The 6,344-nt window shown below is 50.3% G+C and overlaps 1 non-coding gene across 1 annotated transcript; it reads left to right on the top strand.

Moving 5' to 3' along the window:
- The first annotated feature begins 5,711 nt into the window (after positions 1-5,711).
- Positions 5,712-5,784, top strand: Trnar-ccg (transfer RNA arginine (anticodon CCG)). Its single transcript has one exon. It is a non-coding gene; the product is annotated as a tRNA-Arg (tRNA).
- The last annotated feature ends 560 nt before the right edge of the window (positions 5,785-6,344 follow it).

Below are 6,344 nucleotides of genomic sequence, written 5' to 3'. Positions count from 1 at the left end.
CGACTGCCGCGGCGGCGCCTTTCGAAGAGAGCGCAGCAGCGCCACCTGGTGTTTTCTACACAGAAGAGCACATCCCTTCCTCGCCGTTCGCGCCACTAGATCATTCTAGTTCACTATAACTACCCGGAAGTACTGCCCGGTGATGATGATGATGATCAAAGGCCTCACCTTTGAATCGGGGTGATGGTGTGCGCCATCTAGCCTATCTTAGTAGTTTGAATTTAAATTTAGTCCCTCAACTCGGATTTCTTTTTAATTCTGCCCTGCCGCTACCCCTGGCCGGGCTGTTATTTTATCGACTTCCCTGCTTTTTTTTCCACCAATACTCTAGCCGCTGCTTAGTAATACCTACTGCTGACCAGTTAATGTTTCCATCTATTGCGAAGCCCAGTGCCTCAGGAAGTAGGACTTTTCCCCCAATTCTATCCGGCTGAATCTTTTGGCATCCTATTACTATGTGGTCGATTGTTTCTTTATCCCTGCCACATACAACACATGTCTCATCCTGGGACGAATATTTGCTCATGTAAGTTCGAGTTCTCAAGCAGCCAGCCCGCGCCTCGAAGAGTAACGCACTACCTTTATTGTTGTCATAAAAGTTCTCTTTCCGGATCTCTTTTTTGCTTGCTTTGTAGATTCCCAGCGATCCCTTCTTTTCCATCCTCTCTTTCCACATGAGCGTCTCTGTTTCCTTCACTTGCTTTTTAACTGCTCCCCCCCCCCCCCTTGTTTATTTGCCGCGGTCAAGGTATATTTAGTCGCCAGCTTTCGCGTCCTCTTCCGCCATTAGGTGTCCACACTTTTAAGGTACACGTACCTGTGCACTGTGGCTGCCCAGTTCTTCTCATCTAAATGTCTAAGCCGCTCCTCAAAACGTATCTTACTTTGCGCTTCCCTCGCCTCAAATGAAGCCCAACCCACATCGCCTTGTACCGCCTCATTTGTAGTCTTACTGTGAGCTCCCAGTGCTAATCTGCCGACTGCCTTTTGGTTAACCTCCAGTCCCGACAGGATATCGGACTTTAAGCATAATACGGCATTAGAGAACGTGAGCGCCGGCACTACCCCTTTCCAGATGCCTCGCACTACCTCGTACTTATTGTAACCCCAAAGTGCTCTATGTTTCATTACTGCTGCATTTCGTCTCCCTTTCAGTTTGAGGTGTTCTTCACGGGCATTCAGGTAGCCTTTTCCTTCATTAAGCCAGATCCCCAAGTATTTGTACATATTTACTAATGGTATGGCCTCCTGTTGAATTCTTATTGGTGTTGTATGAGCTTCCTCTTGAACACCATGACTGCAGATTTCTGTGGGTTAAAATGTAGGTCTAGGTACGTTGCCTCATCACCACAAATGCCGGCCAGTTTTTGAAGGTCTTCCGCATTATCCGCCAGCAACACTATATCGTCCGCGTACATCAATCCCGGAATCCGTTGCTCCACCAACTATCCATTGCTTCGGTACGACAAGTCAAAGCCTAATCCACTCTCCTCCGATCGTCTTTCCATTCCTCTAATGTACAGTGTGAACAGCAATGGCGAAAGGGGGCACCCCTGCTTTAAACCTCTTCTAATGTATACGGGCTCTGTGCCTGTACGCCCTTCCCATGTAATATGCGCCTTGTTATCCTCATATATTGCCCTTAGCAGCCCCACAAAATCTGACCCAATCCCCTCTTCTTCCAGTATATGCCACAGCAATCCCCTATCTACGTTGTCATAGGCTCCCTTTATGTCCAGAAACAGTAGCCATGTTGGTCTGCCCTGTGCTGCCGAAATTTCGATGGTCTGGGTTATTATGAAAATATTGTCTTCTAAGCGTCGACCCGGCCTAAATCCATTTTGCAGTTCCCCTAAAATACCGTTACTTTCTACCCACTTCAACAACTCGACTTTGATGGCTTGTATAGCTAATCTATAGAGCACTGACGTGACTGTAATCGGCCTGTAAGAGCTCGCCTTGTCCTTCTCTCCCTTGCCTTTATAAATCAAACTCATTCTGCTTTCGCGCCATTGCGTGGGAATCCTCTCGGATTTTATAGCGCGTTCGATGGCTCTATACAAGTGCGTCTTTCCCGCTGGTCCCAAATGGTTGATAATCTCTATTGGGATACCATCCGGTCCTGTTGCCGTACTTTTGGGAACACTGTGTTCTGCCTTTTTCCAGTGCAAAAATTCGATATTAAATTCTTTATCTGTCGCTCTTCTATTGGCCACATGTGTCCGGGTAGCCGATATCTCGCGTGTTTGGCCGAAAGTATTTGCTATGACTCCATGTAGGTATTTTAATGCGCTGTCCCCCAGAAGAACGTTACCGTCCCCGTCCTGTATCTGAGTCTGCACCTCTTTAGTCGTCGTTCCCAATGCTTTTAAATGATACCAGAATTTTTGGGGGGCGCTCTTATCCTTCTTACGTATACCTGATACCCATTTCTCACTCGCAGTTTTAATCTTTGCTTGTACTAGTTTTTGCACCTCAAATTTCTTTTCTCGGTACCGGCTCCACCGTAACTGCACCTCTTCATCCTGATATCCCATTTGTTTTGCCTTTCTGTGCAATCTAGAAGCCCGTTGTCGCTCTTCAATAGCCAGTTTAATTTCCTTGTCCCACCAGCTTTGTGGTTTCCTTTTACCCCTCCAGCGGTTTTGTTTCCTTACTTTGTATATTTCCTTCTGTATACAACTCACAACCTCGTCATATTCCCACACCTTCGTGGGCTCGGCCTCTAATTCTCTTTCGATGCTATTGACAATGTCTGCTACCTGCTTTTCGCTCAATTTCGGGAGCCCAACCTCCGGTGTTTCCTACCTAGCCCCTCCACTGTCAAATTTCAGGATTATACGCCTGTGGTCGCTGCCCAGGCTGTTTTCTCCTTCTTCATCTATCGTCATTTGGTTTAACCGCTCGTACGTGTGCTCCGAGACCAGGCCGTAGTCTATGCAAGACTGTCTATTGCCGCTTTGCCACGTTATCTGCCCGTCGCATTTATGCTCCCGGTTAACTATTACTAGTTGCTGTTCTTCACACATATCTAGAACCATCGAGCCGTTATAGTCCGTATATCCATCTAGATCCTCAATGTGGGCATTTAAGTCGCCTACTAATATATATCACCTCGCCGGATTCTTTAAATTTCTTTATGTCCTTCCTGAGGCAGTCCACCAACTCTTTATTTTGTTCTCTGGCGTCATTCCTTGTCCACAGATAGGCCACTCCCAACCGTGTCTTTTTTCCACCCACCGTTCCACAAACCCATAAGTGCTCCTTACAGCCCTGATTCTCCCTTTGCCAATTCCCTCCTCGCCTAATCAACATGCCCACGCCCCCACCTTTCCTCTCTCCCGCTGCCCTGTTGCACCCCACCCATACGTAGTCATCCATCACTGGTGGCTCCTCCATATCTCTCAGGTGGGTTTCAGTCAGGGCGTACACGTCAATTTCTTCTTTCTCGAGTTGGGTTTGTATCTCAATCCATTTTTCCTGCTTGCGGCCGCCTTGCATGTTTATATAACTAATTTTAGTTCCACGGTTTATTTTCCTTTTCTTTGCTTTACGTTTCCGCCGCCGTGCATCAGTGCCCCCTCCCTCCTGCCCTTCGCTACCGCCTCCACTCAGTCCGCCTTCTTCTTGAACGTTCGGGGCCCCCCTAAAAAAGCCACTGCGCGGGCTGCCAGTCGGTGCCCTACAGGCTCAGCTAGACGGCCACTGAAGTGTATGCCGTCGAACACAAACGCCCCGTTGCGGCCCGCACGGACCAGGTCCCGGTTCAGGTTGACCACCTCAAACTTCATCGTTTTACCCAGGGTCCAAAGCTCCCTGTTTGCCGCAACCACCGCCCTTTCTACGTGGACCCCTTGTTTCTGCACCTCCGGCACCGTGCAAACCGCAATCTGCACATCCTCCGAGACCGCCCTCAGCTCGGTGACCCCCTTCGCAATCTGCTTTGCGAACCCTCCCCCGCGTCCCTGCAACACATCGTTCACACCCCCCATTATCACTACCAAGCTGCGGTCCTCCATTCTATCCCACAGTTGCCCCTTTGCCTGTTGTATTACTTCCCCGACTCTTTTTCCGGGAAGCCTACTCACCTTCACGCGTTCGTCGTCTCCCACCTCCCCTTAATCACCTCTCCCACCCTGGCCATGTTGGAGCCGCCGACAACTATGACTTGGCGCCTCCTCTCGCCTTTAACCGGCCCTTTTGCAGGTGTTCGGGGGCTACTGTGGTTGACCACGGCAGCAAACGACCTGGCTGGCGATCCACCACTTTCCGGCGAAGCCTCGGTGCTTTCTTTGCGACCCGAGTCCGCTCGGCGTTGACGGACACCGCTCTTGCGCGCAGCATCAGTCGCTCCCTGTGGCTCTGCGTTCTTGCCGGCGTGCCCCTCATCGTGCTGATGCCGCGCACTCACGTCATCTCCTACCGCCGGAGTGACGAGCTCTTCCACCCGCTTTTCCAACTGGGCCTGCCTTTCTCGCGCTTCGCCCAGCTCGGCCATCGTGCGCACCAACTGGGCGGTCTTCGCCTGCCCCGCCTTGTCAAGCTCGGCAACCCGCGCCTCGAGAGCCATCCGCGCTTCTCTCTCCTCCCTTAGGTACCCTTCCAGCTCCTCCACCTTAGCATTACACTGCTTCTCGAGGCGCTCGAAGCCTTGTCTTGTTCGTTCGCAAGGCCTACATTCGAAGGGCGCCTTCTTAGCGTCGGCCACACGCTCAAGTTTGGTCTCTCCCAAGTAGCACCAGCGCAGGCACTCTTGGCACTGTACTTGGTCTTCGTCCCTAGTCCTCGGGGCCATCGTTAGGCCAACCCCTAGGCCTAAGTCGCCCCGTCACTCAAACAAAGCCCGCTTAGAATTGTTTTTTTTCCTCCACTCGAACTCCAAAAAGCCTGTCGCGTCGCCCCTGTGCTGTCACCAACGTTGCTCCTAATCCTCAAAACATCCCTATTGCTGCGCCAAAACACAACCAGAAAAAAAAGCACTAACTGCTACCACGTGGCTTTACTACTTGTTACATTTATATTCCTGTTAACTCACGCTAACTGCTCTTTTACCTGCTAACCTCTATTACTTAAGTCGAGTCCTACTTCTGCAACATTATCACAAACAAAGGAATGAAAAAAAAATCAAAAACTTATCGTTTTCGTCTTCCGCGCCGTCACCGGAAGCCGCTTGCGCAGCGCCCCCTGGGCAGCGCAGGAGGCCTATGAGTATGGGCTACACGCATGCGATGCACTCACACCTGCTCTCCAAGACCCGCGTGTAGCAGGTGTGGGGAGGGCCTATCCGTAGTCCACATCCTAATCACATGCAAGGCACTCGACACAACAAGACACACACTTCAAGGAAACTATACAGACAACACATTCCGCTACACCCTTTCTTGTTTTTGGGTGACAATGCCATGGTTTCTGTACAACACGCTTTTAAATATTTATCTGATGTGAACTTTTTAAACCTCATTTCCTATCATGCGTAATCAAAACTGGCCCTACACCAGCCATCATTGTCGTTAATTGATTTTATTGTTATTCTGGCTTTAGTAGCCACTATTTTATGTTATACTTTTGTTTGGCGCTCTTTGCCCCAGCTGGCCTTGCGCCAAAAAAAAATCCAACGATCATCATCAAAACCATGAATAGGCAGCTAAACCATTGCTCCCATGCATAACTTGACATCACAGAGCAGCATTAAAAAAACCCGCAACCTGCCGGTCCGCGTGGCCTAATGGATAAGGCGTCTGATTCCGGATCAGAAGATTGCAGGTTCGAGTCCTGTCGCGGACGGTTAGATTTTTTTTTTTTTTCTCCCACGCATGACTGCAAACTGACACCCCACTTCCTTCCCTTTGTACCTTCCACATTACCACGGTTCTGCGTCGGACAGAGCAAGATGAAACTGGAAAGGGTGCGGGCACATGGTTAATACCCTGCAGTGCACACCCGTCGGTTATGACGCGAGAGCAGCTACTACAGCGAAGCACTGGGACTCTTAGATTTGTAGTCTCAGACCCACGTGCACGGATAGTCCGAGGGTTCCACACGCCATGGGATGTGCAAAACGAATGCCGGAGTGCTTCTCGGTGGGTACGCGGAACGTTAGTCCAGGTCGGAAAATTGAAGCGCCCTACTGCCGGTGCTGTCTGTAATGTGCGTCACCGATTGTGGTTTACTAACTAGGACAAATCTCGCGTCCCAGGAGTCAGTATATTATCTCTATGGTTCCAGGCAATCAAGCTTATTCAGCACGATCGTAGCCCAGCGGTCGCGGCCACCTGGCCGACGTACGTACGCAGGCTTGAACGTTATGTCAAAGGTCAGCGCGCGCATGAACATTCGCAGCCATT

This window comes from Haemaphysalis longicornis, unplaced genomic scaffold, assembly GCF_048455015.1.
Source record: "Haemaphysalis longicornis isolate Haplotype H1 unplaced genomic scaffold, Haemaphysalis longicornis Haplotype H1 scaffold_1, whole genome shotgun sequence".
Classification (NCBI taxonomy): Eukaryota; Metazoa; Arthropoda; class Arachnida; order Ixodida; family Ixodidae; genus Haemaphysalis; species Haemaphysalis longicornis.
The sequence above is the reverse complement of the archived record's forward strand: the minus strand, read 5'-3'. Positions and strand labels throughout refer to the sequence as shown.